The sequence below is a fragment of the Astatotilapia calliptera genome, chromosome 8 (assembly GCF_900246225.1).
Source record: "Astatotilapia calliptera chromosome 8, fAstCal1.2, whole genome shotgun sequence".
Lineage (NCBI taxonomy): Eukaryota > Metazoa > Chordata > Actinopteri > Cichliformes > Cichlidae > Astatotilapia > Astatotilapia calliptera.
Window position 1 is genome coordinate 6,619,342 of NC_039309.1, and position 22,444 is coordinate 6,641,785.

At 39.2% G+C, this 22,444-nt stretch overlaps 1 protein-coding gene across 1 annotated transcript in view; it reads right to left on the reverse strand.

Moving 5' to 3' along the window:
- Positions 1 to 15,560, reverse strand: part of LOC113028147 (leucine zipper putative tumor suppressor 2 homolog) — a 41,686-nt gene extending 26,126 nt beyond the window's left edge. The window contains exon 1 of the mRNA XM_026178178.1: positions 15,295 to 15,560. The gene's annotated coding sequence lies outside the window, so the exon portion shown is untranslated. The remainder of the gene's footprint in view (positions 1 to 15,294) is intronic.
- Positions 15,561 to 22,444: the final 6,884 nt, after the last annotated feature.

Consider the following 22,444-nt stretch of genomic DNA (forward strand, 5'->3'; position numbering starts at 1 on the left):
AATGCAGACAACCAGAGTTGACAGTTAGGGATTAATATCCTGATTACATGCATAAAGATGCAGGATTACTATGAACATATGTGCATGTCTGGCAATAACAGGATTCAGTAAGTTCACAGCTACACTGTGCAGCAGTCAGGATTAAATGGGATGAGGTGCAGGAAATAAATTTAGCCACCTATTGGGAAGGACAGTGTAATAGAGTATAAGTAATGAAGATAAATGAGGTTCTGCATTTCCCAGGCTTTCAGGCATGCGCACACAAAAGCATGTGAACACACACATGCAAACACAAAAAACACAGGGCCCAGTGGACACCCTATTAAGAAATAGGGTGGCGTCCCACTTCTTCCTTGTCCAAACACTGCCATCCCATAGCACTTAGAATAATAAACCTAATGCTCAGCCATGTACCAAAGGTTGCAGGCGGGTTAACAAACTCGGTAAGAGGCAGTTGGACTTTTACACACTCAACAAAAGGCCATTCAAAAAACAGGGAAGTGGTGTAGCATAAAGGAGCACCATGCAAACAGTCATATTGACAGTATCCTGTAATAATAAACTTGAAAGCATGTAATTGATTTTCACTTGACCTCTGTTGTAAATTGTAAATGTGTGGTTATCTAACAGTATAAATGTAGGGGGGAAACATCAAATGGAGACTGGAAACATTGTGTTCAGAATTCTGAAATCATACAGATGTTTGTTTAAAGTGGATAAAATAGGCAGTGAGGGGGAAGTGAATCCAAGGAGGAAAAATGGCATGTCTGCCTTGTTTGGACAGTAAGAAGGTGGATCAGCAGAATCTCAGAGTTTTTCTCAGACATCCTCATTTAGGATCCTCACCCAGGCCAAACCTCAGACATACTCGTGCATTTTAAAAACCTCCTGGGAGAAAAATCCAGCTACTTCTTCCACGCAATGAGTAGTGGAGACTGAGAATGAGGTTACAATGAAATGAGGATGTGCATCATATTTTATTGCCTTCTTTAAGTGAAAATTAAGACTGCAGGGACAAGTAGTTGCTTTTCATTGCTGTGCATCTGTTTAAATACAGTTGAAAGCAATTTTATGTCATAAGTCTTTCAGAATTAGCGAAAACATATACTTTGTGTTTATATCAGGGTCACAGACAGCTGCCTCTCCATTAAATGCCTTTCAAAATAAAAACACTCAGCCATTTATGTTGGAATGAAAAAAATGCAAATAAATGTTTAAGTGTAAAACATTACATCTGTTCCATTATTATGATCAGATCGTTTTAATGCAAAACAAAAGCTACAATAACTACACAATGGCTTTATTTTCAATACCAATAAGATGTGCCGACTCTTTTCTACAATGGTTTAGAGATTCTTGTACAAAATGTCAACAAAAGTAAGAAAACCAAAGAATAATCAGTTGCAAAGTTTTTTGCATCTGTAGATACATAAGCATAGCTGCACAGCACTGTGGAAAAAACCCCAAAATATGTTGTCTTATTTAACTGTGGGTTGTGTAAAAGGGGGTTGAAAGGAAAAGGAATAACTGGGAAAAGTTTTTTGTTAGGCGAGGATAGTCTGGCAGTGCGATGACAGGATGAGAGCGTATTCAAACAGTGTGCACATGTTCTTCACTTCACTATTATGCAACACTGTGACGCAGGTCCTGCTTGACCGTGCATCCCACCTCCCACGTAGCTTCTGATCTGCACCCTCATTCATTCCCATCACCTCTCAGTCACTCAGACATCTACCGCACAGCCCCCCCCCCCCATTCAAAAACCTTCACCTCTTTTGACTCTTTCATAGGCATATGATTTCTCTTTGAGATATATTTTTATAAGTCATAAGCATGTCTGTTTTAAAAAGAGTACATTTATGTGTCGTCCATCTCGTGGCCTCCAAGCTGGAGAATAATCAGGCCAGAAATCACACAGAGAGCAAGGAGAAATGTATTTAAAAATATCCAAACAACCAACCTCAGGGAGGGGGTCGTCCCACTTACATAAGTCAGTTACACACAGTACCTCTTACTGTGAGGAAACTAAATGAAGATGTAAAAAGGAAAAGGTGGAGGCTTCAAGAGAGCCAAGATAAATGTCTGCAACAATTCTGCCATTCAGGACTCACTTGAGACTGACAGAAACAACAAAAGACAAAGGATGAAATATTACACTGAGTTATGAGTTTCTCTTCAAACTCAAGAGAAACAGTCAAGTTTTATGTTTGATTATTTATAAAAGCCTGATTTGCGTGACCTTGAGTGAGGGCGGATGAAGCAAATGACAACAAAACTGAGGGAGAACTTAAGTCTGAAGATTAAGAAAGCAAAAGTGGGCTGCTGGCCAATATTTTTAGGTAAAGAATATTTCCAGTTTATGTAACTTGCTTCTCATTTCCAGAGATTTGTAATAGCTGAAGATTAAAGACATAAACAGGGCAAACTCCAACAAACAAAATAATTTTAAAAAGGTTATTCAATCAAATCTATCAGTATAGATATATAGTTGACACACAGAATCCCACCACTGAGTTCTAGGTCTGCTGTGACGTCTCCTTCTAGCTGGGTGTACCCAATTCTTCCCAGTCACATGGAAAAGCATGAAAGAGCCAAGATAAAACAACCTACTCGCTCATGTTGAAGGACACTAATTGTCCTGTTTTTTCCTGACAGTCAGCATGACTTTGAAACTGATGTGTTTCAATAGGAAGTAAAGTCACATGGGGATAAAAGAGTTTTCACAAGGCTTTGCAGTCTTCTGTAAATCTACACACCATGACTCAATAGTTTGTAACAATAACTTAAAGTACTCATTTTTTTGTCTCCCATATGGTTATGAAGGAATTCTGGCCCAATGTTATTACGTTACTACAGTTCATTGAGGTTTGGAGGCATTTATTTCTACACAGCTCTTTTAAGGTCCCACCCACAGTATTTCAGTTGGGTTCAAGTCTGGATTTTGATTGCATTTTCTACAACTGTATTCAGTTGTAGATTTACTGCTGTGCTGAGGATCATGCTGCCCCTGACTGTAGAATACTTTGGTGTACAGAGGAGTTCATGGTTGAGCCAATGACTGCAAGGTTCCCAGGGTCCTATGGCTACAAAACAAGTCCAAATCATCACCCCTCAGGCACAGTGTTCAACAGATGTTATGAGGTGTTTGTGCTAATATACCTCGTTTTGGTTTTCTCCGATTGCAGCTCCACTTTGGTCTCATCTGACTAAAGAAAGTTGTTCCAGAAGCCTTTTGGTTTGGCCAGATGCAGCTTTGCAGACCTAAGCTTTGCTGGTCTGTCCATTTTAGAAAGAACAGGCTTTGTCCTGGCAACCCTTACAAAAAAAGCAATATTTTTAAGTCTTTTTGTAAGTGTAACTTTGTGAACTTTAATATTTAAATGGTAACTGAGGCCTGCACAGTCTGAGATGTCAGTTACGATTCAATTCAATTCAATTTTATTTATATAGCGCCAAATCACAACAAAAGTCGCCTCAAGGCGCTTCATAGATACAGAGAAAAACCCAACAATCATATGACCCCCTATGAGCAAGCACTTTGGCGACAGTGGGAAGGAAAAACTCCCTTTTAACAGGAAGAAACCTCCGGCAGAACCAGGCTCAGGGAGGGGCGACCGGTTGAGTTTTTGGAGTTTTTCCTCTGATCTTTGTATTGTCCAACTTGCTGGAACATCCACTCCAGGAAAGACTGTGGCAAAGTCTTAACACACATCTGAACGCAGCAGACCAGCAAACTCCTAAAACATCTGCTTTTATAGAAGTGGTCACACTTTATAGTGATCAGTATTTAACAGCACCAACGATGCACTTATTTTTCCACAGGTCTACTTGGAGCTCAATGAAAACTTTCTTTTTCGCATGACTCTAGATCTGTAGCGTGTGTCTGTGAAGGTTCTCAATCATCCAGGTCATCGTAGTCAAAGGAGCTTGCAAAGAAAAGCGTCTGGACTTCTTTAAGTTACTTGAAGACGTTTCACCTCTCATCCGAGAAGCTTCTTCAGTTCTAAGGTCAAATGGTGGAGAGTCCCAGATATAAACCTAGTGGGAGTAACCCCCCACAGAGGGACAAAAGGACCCCCTGATGATCCTCTAATCACCTGAGCCAAGGTGTGAAACTAGGTGTGGGTCCCAATCAGCCAGAGTTTCGGGTGAGTTCATTGTGAAACCTGGCCCCACCTTATCATGAGAATACCTGAGATCAGTAGCGTGTATTTTGTATGTTCAGTGGAGACATGTCACGTTATCAACCAAAAATATATCAAACTCAGTGATTCACTAGCTCAGAACTCATGATACCAATTCAGTTATTCCAGAATTTTGGTGAAGACCCATTAGATGATCATGTGCCATGTGTTTTTTGTGAATCGAGGACAGACTGACCTTGGACTGTATGAGCAAAAATGTGGCAATTGTTGTATTTTAACCAAAAACCATATCTTTTTTTAAACCTTGCAGAGTAATTTTTATTGCCTAACCATAAACAGTAGGGTTTAGACTAACTGCCCCTTAAAAGTGGAAAATATTCACTTTGTGTACATGGCTCTGAATAAGAACATATGAATCCAGTCTGATGAAAATTCAGGATCACAGAAATGACGTTAATTCGTTTCTTAAGTTGCTGCACTGTTTATTTATTTTTTCCTGTTTTCTCATGTTCCTGGCCAGTCGTCGAGAAAGCCTGTGGGCTGCACCTCAGTCAGAGGCTGTAAGATGGATGACAGAAGGACAACAGCCAGCTGACACAACTGAGGAGTAAGTGAGTGGCAAAATGAGGGGTAGCGAAAGAGGAGAAAAACAGTGTGAGAGCAGGAAGGGAAGGAGAAAAAAATGAGAAGAGAAGCAGGAGTCAGAGATGCTGCAGGGCTTTACTGTACATCAGCACATATGGGCCTCCCTGCAGCAGCTGTGAATGTCATGATCACACTAACTACCGCCGCCAATCACATCTGCTCATGGGAATATGGCATGTTGTTTTTAAAGGTTTTTTTTTTCTCTTTTCAGACTGTGTAATCATCCACAGATGATGCAACACACAATGTGTACATGCTCTGTTCTCCTTATAGGCCATTTTGGGATAAACTTTAATTCAGGCTACAGACAACATGTGACAAAATTGTGCTCAGCTACAATGCAGAGATGCCCTCCTATGATTAAGCAGAAGAATATTTTACAGGAATCTTTGTAATTCTGTGCAGATTAATTCAGGCAGAGCAGTGCTTTGAGCTAAACACTCATGTTAACATGCTCACAGTGACTACATGCTGTTATGCAATGCATGTTTAGAACAAGTGCAATGTACAAGCTAGCATCAGGTTACTGCTGGCTCGTTGGCAGTGGTTGCTGGCTATCAGAGGCTGATTGCTTTGGCTGATAGCAGATTGTCACAGTTGCCCGTAATGTTTCCACGTTTGTCTACAAATATTCTTTGACTACTAACAAAGTGGAAATAAAATTTGAAAGAGTGCAACCCAATCTGGAAACCAAGAAGAAACCACAACAGCAGCATATAGGCTAGCAACCAAAGTAGTCACCAGACATTTTTTCCAGTTGAGGAATATAATTTTTCCCTAGTGACAGGTGGTTGCCAGGGGCTCACTGACTGGTCTGTAGGCCTGAATAATTGGGTTTTAACAATGGTTTTTCCTGCAACTGGAGCCTTCTTCACTTGATCCAACATTGTCACCATTATTGTAACATATCCAAAACAGTGGACAAATTAACCTCATGTGGTTAGTATGTAGACTCATAGCAAATGGGATCAGAAACATTTAATAAAAGTATTGCATTAACCATTTAAAAACTGCACGCATTTTTAGACGTAGTCCCCCATTTTCAGAGCATGTTCAGGTGCTTCTAGCTCTTTATGTAATCTCAGACTGACTCAATGATATCGAGATTAGGGATCAGTGCCATATAATCTGCTGCAGGACTTTTTGGTCTTTCTGACATTAAAGATAAAGGCTCTATATACAGGGTTTCCACCAGGGAAGTTGATAACCCCAGTGGCCCTGACAGGGGCAAACAATTTAATATAGCTACACTAATCTTTTCTAACAGTGATTGCAAAGCCCAGAGAAAACACAGGAGCACTGTTAGCATCTGTATTTCACACAGACGAGAGTGATGAGAAAGAGAGGCACTGGGGTCGTAATACCCAAATATAACTAGTGGGAGACCACTGATTCGCTTCATGTGGCAAAGATTATTTAGCCTACTATGATTCTACTATAAAATAGTAGTTATAATATCTGCTTGGGTCTTCAATGTCATATTAAATTCAATTTCAATGCTGGTGATTTTGGCTCATAACAATATATACACACCCTTTCTTTTATAACGGTGTGTTTGTACTCTTCCCTAAATGCTCAAACTCATTCACTTTTTAAGACAGCCTGAGGCGAGATGACTAAAAGGTAGCGTTCGGTCATAAAAGATCTGCCAAGAGGAAGTTAAACTCAACAGGTAGATGTAGATGAACCTGAGGCAGATTTAATCATGGTCGCCAGCAACTGCATTTGTCTGTGGATCGCTTAGGGTCAACTGGCCCACATTAAACACTGTGAGGCAGTTGTGTGTGAACTTTCCAGGGGTTTCCCTGTGGCTGCTGTGCAGGTCTCCAGAGGCATGGGAGTCCTGCACTAGGATAAATAATTAAGGAGAAGGTAACCTACAAAAAATTCGTTTCCAGCTGATGTTTAAATCAAACCACTGGTTCAGCTTGTCTCGTGGATAGAGGAAGGCTGTTCCAAAGTTGAGGCACCACAATCTCATCTGGTGATCTCTGAATTTAAACTAAGTGTGGAACAATTAAACGACTGTTCAGATGATGGGAAAGGCCAACTGTTCAAATAAGGTCTCAGCAGATCTGCTACAATATATGAGCAAGAGCTTGTCCACGTAAGGCTTTGCATGAAATACTAAGTTTAAGTGGAAGAAAATTAAAGGAACTATTAACAAGTAGGATGGCGTGCAAGGGTTAGCTTTTTCTATAAGCAACCAAGGACGACTGAAAATGTATGTAAAGAGCAAATTTTTATTGGCTGACAGTAAAGATTTGAGTTTCCAGATGTTTCTTAGATAAACAAAAATAAGCCTGGATGAAGTTGGAGGAGAAGAAGAGAAGATTTAAAACACAACAAAACCTTGTTGGGGTGGCTGTGGCTCAGGTGGTAGAGCAGATCAGCTACTGATTGGAAGGTTGGTGGTTCGATCCTTGGCTTCCCAGTCTGCATGCCAAACATCCTTGGGCAAGATACTAACCCCAAGTTGCCCTCCGATGCGTTCATTGGAGTGTGAATGTTTATTAGTTTGCACTTGTATGAGTGGTTGTGAATGGGTGAACGAGGTATGTTGTATACAGCGCTTTGAGTACTCCGGGTGAGTAGAAAAGCGCTATGAATCAGTCCATGCTGGGGCTTAAAGACCCTGGGTCTCCCACCACCTCCACCTCTTTTTTAATAAGTTGAAGCTCAAGAAAATTCTGTAATAAGTTAATATTGTGCATCTTATTAACTTAAGTTAATTACATTTATCAAACAATTACCAAAATAAAATGACCAATCATGATTGTGACTTCTGCTTAATCTAGCAGCACTTCCAAGAAGGTAGTAAGACAGAATAGCTAAACCAAGTTGTAGCTTTTGTATTATAAAATATATAACCTATCCCCACTGGGCTTGTAATACACTGTTAGAACTCTGGCAGTATGCTTTGTAGCTCATTCAATGACTTCAGACTTAAATAGTGTCTTCTCCTACCTTCCACCCACCAAGGACACTTTTCCCTGAGTGATGTTGATGACAGCAACTTATCTCTGAAGGAAACTAAGCCCAGCCGTTCTGGTATCTTATCAGGGCTGTTTACAAAACTGTAAATGTAGTCACTACTGTGACCCATTCAGAAAGTGAGTGCAGGAAAGGAGGCAGTGGCACAGGTCAAGTCTGTGGGGATGGGGAAAAACATTTGGGGATGATTAAGAGAACGAATGCAGTTACAGCGGTGGAGCAGTGATTGAGTAAAGAGAAATATGAGAGGTTCAGCCTGCTTCTCTAAACAGCACATTAGAAATTTACTGAAAGGAGAGAGCTTTTATATTCTACATTCATCGGTATTCAGGGGATGAACTCTGTTCTGTCTGTAGAATAAAAACTGGTAGAGTCATGTCCACTTTGCGTCACACTTGAATATAAAAAATAACCCTGAATTTATTTTTTTAAAGCACTGGCTGATCAGTCTATTTAAAAAAAACCAAAGTCAGGCCAGACAGTGAAACTGAATTTAAGTATTACTGCAACAAATGAGTCCTCTTATTATCAGAAAATCTTGTCATATAAGGTAAAATGACTGTTTGAGTTTTGGAAAGTTAGTTGGGGGAAAAAACCATCAATATATTTACTAAAAAATTAAGATTATTTTTGACATTTTGTGATATTTTATTGGCAAAACAATCAATCAAGAAAACAGTTACAAAAGGGAACCTTCTCCAGTCTCTCTGAATCACGTGCCCTGAAGCTCATCAACTGACTGACAATGTTTTTCTGATAGCTGCATACTGGCAAAACAATGACGTCAGTGTCATGACACCAGCATGAGTCAAGGGTTTGAGATTCTTATTTCAAAATCAGTGGGAATTCCTGCCTTAAACATCTGTTTATACTTGTTTTACACACTGTGGTAAGGACACCACTTGTGGGCCTAACTACATGTGTTACATTTTTCTCCTTCATCTTCAACATTTGCTCTAAAATCTTCTGTCTTTGCTTTAGTGGCTTTCTTTTGTCTTCTCTTTACGATGCCTTCTCTCGTTCCCCATCTTCTGTCACATGCACACCAATGCTTCATTGCTGAATATTTTATAAATCAAGCAATTTCACCTTTATAAGTTCAAGCTATGAATTCTTTTAGACAGAAAATCAACAGGTTAACATTAAAGTCATTTCCTAGTTGCACACCCTTTGTATAATACACAAACATAAGTTGATCATGTTGACATATAACATATTGAAGTTATTGTACTACATGTGGTTCTATGGGTTTTTGTAGAGGTATAAAAAAGTCCTGGGAAATCTTCTAGAAACAAAAACTTTTGGCCAAAGTTTTGGAAGTCAAAAGTTTTAAAATATGGATGGAGGGTGCTTTGGCACCATGGTCCATTTGCATTGAAATGGGGCCATTAGTCAAAGCACCGGGAAAGGAGACAAGGAGGACAAAAAATGGCAATTTAGAAGGTAAAAGATGTCCACAGATAAATGGCTGCTGCACTTGAAAATTGGGACAAAGCAAAAAAAAAAAAAAAAAAAAAATCACATGAGATTTAACAAAGGAGAGAAACTGGGAGGCCTGAGTGTAACATTCATCTGCTGTTAAATCCTCCAAATACTCCCCATCTTAATCTGTATTCTTCAAAATTTAATGATCACAGACACAACCTGGTCGCGTCAGGACAGATTAGGCAGAAAAGAAGGCCACAAAATGTCCTGTCTGGTTCCCAAGCTCAGGCATCTGAGGTCTCTAAAACCTCAGCCCCTGCCTCTCAGTGCCCTCAAACAGCTGTTCAGTCCAGCTGTGCAAAGAGCTCAGAGCTGGCTAGGAGTACCAAACCAAATCCTCGACAGGAGCTCAGGTCACAATGCTCAGCAGTAAATTAAACCTGCAAGTTATTTTAATTGTGGGGTGCATTTTTAAAAAAAATATAAAGATTCTCCATTATTTTTTATTTGTATGGCCATAATGGCCCCCGTCACGTATCTTTCATATAATAAATCTAGGATATCTACCAAAATAGGGGCTCTGTTATTCATAACACCTTTTCCAAGCAGAGTTCTCAGGCTTTTCATGGATTTTGAACCAAAATGTAGCCATGCTGGTGCCCCCAAAAATAGGTCCTAGGTCCATTCCCAAAGGGGGAAAAAACCCTTTCCAATTCTATTTTTACAATACAAATGTCATTTTTTAAAACCAGCTGTTTTTATTTTATTAGATTGGGTTGCTGTTACTGAAGCAGAATAGACATGACCATTTATCCAACAGTTAGAAATAACAGGAAACTGCTTAAAATTACTATCAATAAGCTAAAAGATTCAGTTTAGTATATGAGGACAACTCCTTGCTATAGCACAGACTCCGAAAGTGACATGGGTTGATCTATTAGGCAGAATTCTATGCTGGTTCTTAGTCGTTACACTTCATAGGAGAGCTAAAAGTAGAGGAAGCTAAAAGCAAAGGGTCAGCAGTTTAGAGGTGTGACAAAGTGGATGAGTAGTTGAAATACTCCATTCATCTCAGAAGTATTGACTTTTTGCACATTAACCACATTATTCTCTACATGTGTTTATTGGCTATGATTTGCTATTGTCAAAGTAACACTGCTGCACTTAGTATCCCAGGTTTGTTTGTGTAAGCATTATGTTGACGTCAAAATCAAACATTCAGCAGATTAAAGCAAATACTTGGTCCCATGTTGCTTTATAGTTTATTATGTTGCAGATTGACTCATTTGTGCATACTGACACTAGTTCTTCATTCTTAGTCTTCTTGTATGTCAGGTGTGGGAAAGGCCCGCTCCACATATCCTGATTTTTAAAGTACTGATGATGTCATGACTGACTGTTTTTTGTTTTTTTTTCATAGGAATGTTTCCTTTTGTTTTTCAGGACACAAAGTGATTTCTTGAATATTTTCCTTCCATACAGAGCCATCAGAAAAGTAGCTTTATGTGATTCTGACATAGAGGTGTGTTGTGTTACCAAGTTCATCTGCTTTTTGGTTTTTGTTAATTAAGTTAATTTGGGGAGATTTGTTCAGTTTCACATATAATGGTGGTCACTGTAAATATATCGCTCATCTCTGGGAACCCGAAATGTCTGCTGAGTCTGCTTCCTTGACACTTGAGTCAGACTATTTGACTGCTACATCTATAGCTTCTGTAATATCTGTATCTATAATAGTTTCATTCACAACTGTAAACTGTGGTTTAAAAAAAAAGAAAAAAGAAAAAAAGAAGCCAGGCAAAGCCTTCCCCGTCAACTCATGTAACATATCCCCATCTTCATGAAGAACCACACTGACAAGTTAAAGGCATAAAAATATGCCGATATGTGTGAGGAGGAGTACTCATAGTGACAGCAGGAAGAAGAGCAACTAGTGTAAATGACAACTTAATCCAGTAACCTAATTACTCTGACACTGAGCTGAAATAAGAGTAGTGCAAATAAATGAGGCATAAAAAGTAATTATGGCTACTTTGGTCCTTACTTTGGTTTGGTTGTCATGTATACTTTTACTCATAAATACCAGTTTAGCATATTTGTATGCTTAGATGTATTACTTTCATTTTACAGAGTCAGGAAAACCATGTTTAAGCCAGGCTTGGTGTTACTTTACCAAAGTTTTCCTGCATATTGAGAAGTTTACCCTCCAACAAAGAGGTTTTATCCTTTAACCTTTCATCAGTTTTATGTAAGAGAACCTTTGTTTACTGAAGCTTAAAAGAAAAAAAGACAGGAATACAGGCTTTTTAAACAAATCGTGCTGTCGGAACCCCCTGAAAGTAATTTTCCATCAGCTAAAATAATCATTCGCGGCTTCATCCTTCGTTTACAGTATTAGAAGAGAACTGAAGTCAAGGTATTGCATCAGAGAAAGTATGACTTTTTCCTCAAAAGCTAGTTCTTAGACAAGAAAAGCCCTGGATTAGAGTTGATGTCCTCGTACTTAGCCTGCCAAGGTGTTCTGGTTTCCATAAAAAATTCCTATTATCACATCCTATTGTATTAATATATAAAAATACAGGAACTGACAAGAGTACAAAGAATTGCCCTTTCTTGTCATTTACAGACGTGTGCCCAGCAACACAGGCTCAAGGACTGTTTACAAAAGCAGAAAGTAATTATAAATGCACTGTAGGACAGAGGAGGAAACACTGCCTATCTAATCATATCACAACAAAAAGAGATTTGGAATTTCACTATAAGCTATTTGAAATCAGTAACTCTAACAGTGGGAAAACGGAGGGCACACAGTTAAAGCCGCCTGGTCACAGCTCACTTTGTTTAGTCAACATCTTCAACAACCTGCAGTCTTTCAGCTACCTGAAACCCCCATTCAGCTCATCTGTACACAGTCGAAAAAGCATGGATTTTATATCAGCCCACAGCAAGTCTTCCTTTAAGACATAATTCCCAGCGAATTATTGATCTTCAAGTAGAGCTCTATTCCTTCTTCTGTAATGTTGATACTAATAAAAGCTTGTATCCAATCTTCTTCTCCAGCTATTTGTGTTAAAAGCCTCACTAAGTCCCAGCATCATAATTTCAGACAGTTTTAAAACACTGTTGTGTGGGAAAGTTTGCAACAACACTAATTACAGTAAGCAATCATTGAGAGGAGAACAAATTCAACACAATGAGGCGCTGCATAAACAAAGAAACCCAGTAATTACTAAATCTGCACTTCATGTGGCGTGATGGGCCCTCACGAAGACTAAATACAACACATGTTTTTACGTTCCTGACAGCTCCCGCTATCTTGCCATTGTTCCCTTGTCTTTTAAAGTTTCTCTCATATTATTATTCCTTCAAGGAGACAGTTTGTGCAGCATAAAACAAACAATAGAGGGCCACGACCTTTAGTTTAAAGAGCTCAAGGGCAACGTTCACAGCAGCACAACTGAGAAGTATCAGAGAAAACAAAAACAATATGGCCTTTTAATACTAATATACACTCATACCTCCAGCTCAGCCTTCCTGATTAAAACAAGTCTGACTAGAAACAAACAAGGTGTGGTGCCGCGAGAAGACACATTACATGACCAAATGCGCACTGCACTAAAGTAAACCTCCCTATCAAAACAGTGCTTTCTCTTCTAGTGCTTGGGGTGATTTTAACTGGCAGCACATACGGTGCCTCAAGGCCGCCAGTGTCTCATACACACAGTTTGTTTCATAATAATCACATAAAAAGCTGAAAAATGTGATTACATTAAATGAGCACATAAGTATTTGCAAGCCTGAATTAGCAAAACCTTTTCTGCAGCTTGACTAGTCTTGGATTTTGGGAGTTTTGTAGGTGTAACAGGTGTTTTCCCACATGCAGCCTTTAACTAGGATGAATAAACTCAACAACATGCAAACTACAGGCAACTGTGGCAATCTGCAAATGACCAAAAGAGGGTTCATTGTAACACCCTCTCTGGCAGGGACAGCCAGCAACCACTCGTCAACCACGGGGTCAGGTAACATTTTCCCAGGGGTGGTCGCCAACTGGTCTCTAGGCCTGTGTGACTGATGGTTCAAGCACCCTACTGACACTTTTATTTAAAGGTTTCAACATATACAATACAGGACAGAAAAAAACAAAACAAACACAGATTTGTTAACCAAGCAAAATACTGGTCATCACACCCCAACCCTAAACATCGAGAGTCATGATTCACCCGTCATGCAAAAAGAGAAGAAAATAAAAACACAATGCGGGATATGTCTTAGTGTCAGGAGTGCTCTTTTATGCTGACAAAGCACTCCTCTAGAAATTAGGGAAGCTTGCCGTGTGCTTAGAAAAATCACTTGACAAATTATCAATGCAAATAGGCTGTCTAGCCTCTCACTGACAAAGCTGCTCAGGTGCGGGTTTGACCTTGCTTTGTATGTTTAAGCAGAAGAAATTTCAATACAGCATCCTGCAGAGTTGTGGGGGTTTGAAGGCCGGAGCTTGCCCTACTGTTCGCTTTGTTTGCTCTTTACTATGTTATCTTGTTCCAAGCATTTGGCCTTTTGTTTACAGATGACTGAGCTGCGAACCTAAAATAGAGGGAATGTTGTTGTTTTTTACCTCATTATTAAAATAAGTGCACTTAGGGTTTTTCGGCAGCATAAATCCTTCTTATTATAGATGTAAACTTTTTTGTGTTTCACAGATTTTAATTTTAATCAAAGTGTGGCCTCACAGCACACCGGGCAACAGTACTGTAAATGTGCGTCTGAGTCGAGCCAATTTCCACTGCAGACAGCGTCACGGGGGGAATGCCATTCATTTTAAGAATTCACATATGTTGCTGCTCTGTCCCAGGGGCAGGTCAGGCAGTACTTGAGTGAATGTTAACTGCTCTCTCCTACTTTCTGTTGTCATTGGGTCATAAAATCTGCCACTGCCCCCAAAGACTTCATGTTTGCTTGTTGTTAAGTAAAACTTTTTCTGAGCTCCTGCTGGTGTTATTCATTCTGGTTGACAGCAGCAAACCAATCCTAAAACAAACTCACCGCCTGTGGAGCAGGCCTAGATTTTCAGGTCTCCTGTGATGCTGCACGTTTGGTCATTTCTAGCTTTAGAAAAGACCAGAAAGCCACAAAGGAAAAACACATTCCACATCATGTAGACCCAAAGTGTGGGTGGAAACAAATAACAAGGTTTTATTCCTTATAATAATCACTTTAATAACTTAATAACTGACTAATAACTAATATAACTTTAGCCTACTGATGTCCACATTACAATTTAAGGGCTAAAGCAAATATACATCCACACAAAGTGTAACAACCAACCAAAACTCACAAATTTAATATACTACATAGACTAACAGAAAGAATTGCTGCCAATGTGAATGTTTTATTGGTTTCTTATAGTTCGCTAGGGGGACAAAAAAACTAAGGTGTATTTTGGGTCAAATTTAAAGGCTCTTATTGCCATGAGGGCCCACTTTTAGCACTCAACATGCTTAGGTTATTGTACATACAAATTTTGAGGAGATCGTGTGAAAGACACCCACTGATTCTTCATAGAAATGACAACTTTAAGTAGTTCGTAGAAAAGCAATCATGTCCCTAAGACTAAAATAATGCACAGCAATTAGCCAGCTCTCCATTTCTAAACAGATAAGATAGAAAGAAACCAGATTAGTCTTGAAGAGACCGATGAGGAGGACATGCTGGAAGTCCACGATAATGAAACTGTTGATTTATAATCTACACTGAAGCTGAAGTCTGGACAGGAAATGAGTCTGGATACACTACAGGAGGCACTTTGTTGTGTCTAAACCCACCCAACCTGTCATGAGCGATGCACACATCGATAAAAAAAAAAAAAAGGGAAGTGAGACTTTTTAAAGTGCAAAAGAAAAAGAACCTACTCTTTATTTCCCAATCATACACCTGTGTGGAGTAGGTGTGACAAAGTTGGATATCTGTGCGTTCAAAGTAAACAATAAGACACACATGCTTTGGCACAACTCAACCCCGACATAAAGCCACGCACACTAATTGTATCATGTTTTCATTGATTGTTAGGTTAGTTAGAGCCTACCGTATACAGAGTGCTGTGGACAGTCCGGGACAGTTGCTCTGCTCTGTTGTGGAAAAATCTGAGGAGGAAAATCAGGATGCCTCGGGAATGTTTTTTTTTTCTTCTTTTTAAATTGTCTTATCCACAAACTCGTAACTTTAGCCACGGCTGAGCTGACAAAACTGCATGTTCAAGTCTTGCTCAAGCTGTCTCGTTACTCTTCCTGTCGCTGAAAGCGCGTTTGTTGCTTTGCGAGGAGCTGAACGGGAGCTGCTCGTATTTCATTAGAGAGGCGGAAAGCTGGTGAGAAAAACTGACGTTACATCCGGTAATATGTTTCAAAATAACACTGTTTACAAGGAATAAATGTCATAAGATTTTCATTCAAACATTTTCAGGCAAAGAAATTTTTAAAATAAAACTGAAAAAATAAATAAATAAAAGCGAACAAACAACAAAGTGCAACTATATTAAAAGAATATATCTTCATTAATTCAAAAAGGTTCAAAAAGAGTCCTTCAATAGTCCTGGGAGGTGTTTATTTGATTTGAGGGGTTATTTATTTATTTAATTATTTATATTTGATCCGCAACAATACTATTAGCTCTTGAGGTTTTAAAATATAGAGACTGATTATTCTTTTTTTCATTTCAAATTATCATTTTGTGCATTGAACCTAAGTAGAAATTGCTTGGGGTCTAGTAGATTTCTTTTTTTTTTACATTTTCTTCTTAATTTAATGCTAATTTAAATTATATGTTTATATTTAAATTCTATCTTTATATATTACCAAAAAAAGCATGAGTGAAGTTGGTTATCCAAGATTCACCTACCGTTGTGGTTTTAATAAAATAGCAGTAAGTTAAAAAAATACTTATTTTATAAGTTTCTTGGAAAGAATTTATAGAGGACAGTGGTTAAACAATAGTAATAATGATCATAATAACCTACATCATTTTGCCATTAATCTGTAAAAGTTTGTCATTAGGGCAAGAGGTTTCTCCAGTATTCTGCATATTGCACAGAAATTGTAAAAGCAAACATAAAGTGGCAGCAGGATGTTAATTTTAGAAGTCATAGCAGGACCAAAACGCGCACACTCTTAGCTTACAGTTTCTTTCGTACATCAAACAAACACTAAGGCATGTTATATGATCAGAGGGGGCAAAATAACAGAAACAACATGCTTTTACTTTGAAGCCCACTTGATAGCTTCCCGCTGTGAGGTGCTTTCGGTACATGAACTGCGATAAACTAAGCCCTTAACAATTACTCAAAGCTTAGCTTGATAAAACCTTAAACAAAGTCTTTACAACAAAAAGTAACGATTTATGTCATGGGAGATTGACCCCCAATTGACCCCATAAGCCAGGTAATTCCACACAATGTAATATAAACACAAGTATGTTTGCACAACACCTGTACACGGACACACACTTTTATCCAGCAAGCCCAGTGTGACTTTCAGATGCCCCTAAATACAGAAAAATATGTCTCTAAAAGCTATTTGCAGCAGTCTGAAATATTTAACAGTGCATGTTTACCACATTAAAACACCACACTGTTTAATTACAGCCTATCAATCGGCAGATGGTACCGCTCTGATTGGGTTGTAAAGGGATCATAGTCCCACAGTACAGTTTTGTGATGAAGATAACGTACCCTAGATTCAAAGCCTGCTCCAGCACAACCAGTTCTTTGCTCTGTATTCTAAATATGTAGAACGAGGTCACACCTAACGAACCTCAACCCTCTCAGACAAGCTTTTATGCTCCAGAGGAGTGAAAGAAGGCTATATATGCACAGTTGCACAGAGGGTTCAGATCAAAAACAGCATCAAAACTCTCGTTCTTTTGGTTGTTTTTAGAGCTGAACGTTGACTGATATGTCAGTCCAAAGTTAAATATAAGTCCACACAGAGAGAGTGATATATAGACATATAGATAGTCTCATAATAACACAAAATATGAACAGAAAAACTGTAAATAATCAAATCGTCCTGTCTGAATGCATGGTTGGAATAACCTGTTGTGTTTTACTGTTATAATATAACTTGAAATAATACATTTTTGAGCCATCTTAGTTCTGTCTGTACACAATTTTATGGCAATTCAAACCAAGACGCACATAGCTTCCAGTTCTAAAAATAGAAGCCAAGGCAAATGTACATTAAACCTGTGTTCTTTCCACTGACCACAAGGGACCAACTCCTCTGATGTGACCATTAACCATGTGTGACAATCATGGTGACAATGTAGGATCAAGGGATAAAACTCCAGTCACAGGTTTAGCGACCAGCCAGAGACCATCTGGCATGGTCTCTGTCTGAAAAAGAAAGAAGAAGAAAAAAATCAGTTTCCCAACCAGTTGGGAGTACTTCCTGGAGTTTGATGGCAGTCATTGTGAAAATGATTGTCGGTCACTGGTCTGTGTGGTGTGTTGTGCTGTGGTCGTAGTTTGAATGAAAGTAACAGACAAGGATGCCTTGAAATCACATTTAAACAACTTCTAAGCCCTGGGGCAGACAAGGTTCACCCTGAGTTCCTGAAGGCTCTGGATCCTGTAGGGTTGTCTTAGTTGATACACCTCTACAATTTTGCGTGGAGATCAGGTGGGGTACCTCTGGATTGGCATGGTGGTTCACATCTTCAGGAAGGGGGACCGGAGGGTATGTTCCAACTATAGGGGGATCACACTCCTCAGCCTCGCTGGAAAAGTCTATGTCAGTGTGCTGGAAAGGAGAGTCCATCCGTTAGTTGAACCTCAGATAAAGGAGGAACAATGCGGTTTTGTCCCAGGTCGTGGAACTCTGGACCAGCTCTTTACCTTTTCAAGGATACATGAGGGGGCAAAGGAGTTTGACCAACCAGTCTACATGTGTTCTGTGGACTCGAAGGCATTCGACTGTGGGAGGTGCCTCAGGACTATGGGGTGTCTGGCACGTTGCTATACAATTTGATCCTTATACAACCGTTGCAGGAGCTTGGTCCGCATAGCTGGCAATAAGTCCGATTCATTCCCAGTGGGAGTTGAACTCCGCCAGGGCTGCCCTTTATCACCGATTCTGTTCATAATTTTTATGGACAGAATTTCTAGGTACAGTCCAGTGGTGGAAGGCTTCCAACTGGATGGTCTCAGAAAACTGTCTCAGCTTTTTGTAGATGATGTGGTTATGTTGGCTTCATCAGGTGGTGGCCTCCAGCTCGCACTGGAGCGGTTCGCAGCCGAGTGTGAAATAGTGGGAAGGAAACATCTTTGGAAACATCTTGACTGCAGTGCTATAGTACAACTTTTACTTATTTTTTCTGGTTTTGATCACACTTTTTCAGGTTTTACTGTCACAAACAAGGGTTTGCAGACAAACATGAAAAACTACAGGCAACTGTGGCAATCTGCCAGCAAGGTTTTTAGTGCAGCACCTTCACTTCATCCAGAGAGTGGGAGCAACCTCCAGGAAGCACTGCCAACCAGGTGGGGGATTTTTTCCCCATAACAGTATTGCATCCAGTTTGCTGGACAACTTTGGGTAAAGTGTGCATGACGTCATATGAGAAAATTCAATAGTATGGGAACAGAGCACTTAGTTTCCTTGATTTGTGGCTTCAGTAGAACCTTTCCTTATAGATTAATGGGCTGAATCACTAGTTTCACACTTATCAAATATAGCACGATGGTCATGTTGCAAAGTTTGGTCCTCATTATTGTCTAAAAGAACAATGAAGCAGGGTATACTTTAGGGCAAGTCTAGTTTGTGACTGACAAGTTTCTACTCTATGGAGGTGTAGTGTCCCTCAGTTTTAGAGTCAGGTCTGTGATAGTTCCTTACCTCATAAAACTAAGATGGTAATGATGGTAGCATAAACCCTAAGATGGTAACTAGCTATGTCCAGCTCCTGAATACAGTTTATGGTATGGGCTAACTATGACCAACTAATCACTAGTACAGCCTCCAGAGTTGTCCCACTGTTTTAAAATGCAGCTGCAAAACATGCACACTTGTGGATGTGGATGTCTTGTGGGTTTGCACAGAAAGGTTTATTTACTTTTTTTATATGAAGAACAAATCTTTAAATTTAAACCACTGTACTCCATTTTGCAGGATTGTACATTTACTCAACTTTTTGACTTCGACTGGTGGGGCTACAGCAATCAGACATAATAGGACTGGAGGAAAAAAAACTGCCCTGCACTTATCTGGTCTCTAGAGAATCTGAGAAGAGTTGTTACAGTAATTGATAATTGTGTGTGGGTTGAATGCTGCGTGCTTGTTGATAATGACTCCCCGAAATCAGTGCGCTCTTCGCCACTCGAGCATGAGGACATTGTGTTCACATTGCTCTCAGCTCCTGCACGCATGTCCAAGATGCCTATCATTGCTCAGATCAGCAAATTATGCTGTGTTGGCTGATAATGAACCCTCCACATCCCACTGTGAGCTCATTTTATTCATGAACATGCCGGATGGAGGTAATTGGTGAAGAGTAAGTGGTCAGTGACGCTGCAACTCATTTCACTCAAAAATGGCCCCTATATCTCCGCTATTTGAGAGTCCATTTCCTGAATGTGAAACTGCAGTGCTTTCCATTATGATACATTAAGCATGAGCAAAAAAGCCAGGAAAAACATTTTAAGGTTTTCCCAGGTGCAGTATAAAAGCATTCGTGTACTTGCGTGATATCCCTGTTTGTGCACTTTGCATTTGACTTACATGGTGTACGGTATTTGCAGCAAAATACACAGCAAGATCTCTGCAATTATTCTACGTTGACGTCAGTTTTAGCTCGTGTTTGCACACATAAACAAGTCTGATTAACTGAAAGATAGAAGAATGTAAACTGCCAGTAAAACAAATAAACACTCTCATTTCTAAATCTCCAGCAGGAAGGAAAATAATGAACTAACCAAAATACTGTAAGCACTCATCATAAGGAAAATAGGTTAGTCAAAGCAAAATGCATGAATGACAAGTAGGACAAGCAATGGGAATGACCTGCTGACGCATAAACCTAAACACAGTGCGTGTTTTATCTTCATCTGCTACGATCATATCATGTAGAGAGGGGGGAAGTAAACCACATGTCATGTGTTTGTACTCTTTGTCCTGCTTACCAGCCCTATGATTCAACAGTAAACTGAAAGATTGTTAATATAAACACCAACAGATGAAGGCCCCAAGCTGTAAGCAAAACGAGCTAAATCAAAATTGAATAATGTGAAACAGACATTTTTATGTCACTGAGTAATACAACTGACAGCAATTTATGCTATTTAGTTGACCAGATTAAGGGAAAATTCTGCTTCTTGGTATTCTTGTTCATTACACTTTGGGGGTTGGTGGTAACAAACAGCAGCTTGGCCAAATTATTACTTAATTTAAACCAAATTGTAACTTCAAACTTCACGTGATACACAGACACTGGTAGGCCAAATTTTGGAGGTTGGCACGTAAACTGTGTAAACTGACATGTAAACTGATGTGTAGGCTTCTAAAATTCGAGCATATTTTCACATGAGGACAACTTCACAACGGGGGGCCCTTGAATCCGGGACCCTCCTGCTAACCACTCTGTCACCATGCTACCCAGAGTACTATATACCTTTGAGATAATAAATAATTTTACTTTTAACCTCTATATGAGCTTTCAAAAACCTTAATAACTTTTGGTGCGATTAACCAGAAGTCATGAACCATAATAGTAATGAAGGCAAATTTGGCATGCTAAATTAGGCTAGAAACTAATGAATTGACCTAAGAAAAGACTAAAAGTAGGGGCACAGGGTGATGTATGACATCTAAACTATGAGTCACACTATGGACATTGAATTTATTTGGCTTATTTACCCACTAGACATCACAAAAAGTGTACAGAGCTAATAAGAGTGATAATTACTCAAGTTACACAATATTAGAGCCATAGTTAAGAGTTTCCTGAACACTTAATTTTTTTCCCTTTGAGTCCATGCTCCGCGAGTCGGACCACAGTATGAGAATTGCAGGTGTAGAGAGATTATCAGTCTGTTAAGGTCTGGGTGGTGGTTTCACCAGACAGTTTAACTTCAGCAGATCTAAGTTTCTCCTGACAGCTGTGTGGAAGGTAGATTTAACAGATGGGGGGTATATGGATAAATTAATGGACGACTTGACTGAATTAATGATTTTTTTTCCTTTGCATTTAAATGAGAAAAAAATACAATCAAGGATCAACCCAAATCACACTGCTGTCATGCTGTTGAAATGATCCTATAAATTAGGATAACATAGGCTTATGTCACTAATGCATCCACCATCTTAGCATTTCCATTTCTTTAAAGTTAACAATACAGGGATCTAGTGTAACATAACCAAACATCAAGGGAGGAAAGATCTCGTTCCATTGCATGATAATCTGTTAAAAGGCTAAGCAGAGTCTTCTTAACTTACAGGTTCTTTGTTCTCAGTCTGGTGGTAAGGAAGTAAAAGGCCTACCAGGCCAAAGGGGTAGAGCTATGTACACTGCAACCAGACAGGTAACAGGATATAATGTAAGCTGGTGTAGTGAAGCCACAAAGGGTTTTGAACTTGTGATTTTAACACAATTAAGGCCTCAATATGTTTGTTGTCTTGATAATATTGCATCAAATGGACATAGAGTAAAACTAAATTGATTTTGTTACATTACAGTAACAGGTTATAACTGTTTAATAACTACATTAATAAAAAAAATATTACACTTAAAATGATGTCAAGTGTATTAAAATGGGTTTCAACAGCTAAAAAAACAAAAGCCTGCACTGCAAATGTCTTTAAGTAAAAGGAAAAAAAGAAAATATATCCAAAATACAGTACTATTCTCTCAAAATACTGCCGAGAGTGAGAAAGGTGATGTAATGAAAATTGTGATGGATAGAAGATGAGGTCAAGCAGTGGACCATATGTCAACAGAAGCTGTCGTTGTTCTTATCAGTCACCCGCATATGGTTGATGTTGAGCGCATGTTTCTTATGCTTGTCCTAACCAAGGACAAGTCGATTATGAATATTTCCACATGTGCTGTAATAGCAAAGCAACCAGTCTGCATGTGTCCCTCCTTGTCTTTACTAATCTTCAAGAAACAGATGCTATGCACGAGCAATGTGTGAAGTATTTCTGAAGCATCGAATGCATAGTCAGAGGACATCGCCTGATAGCATT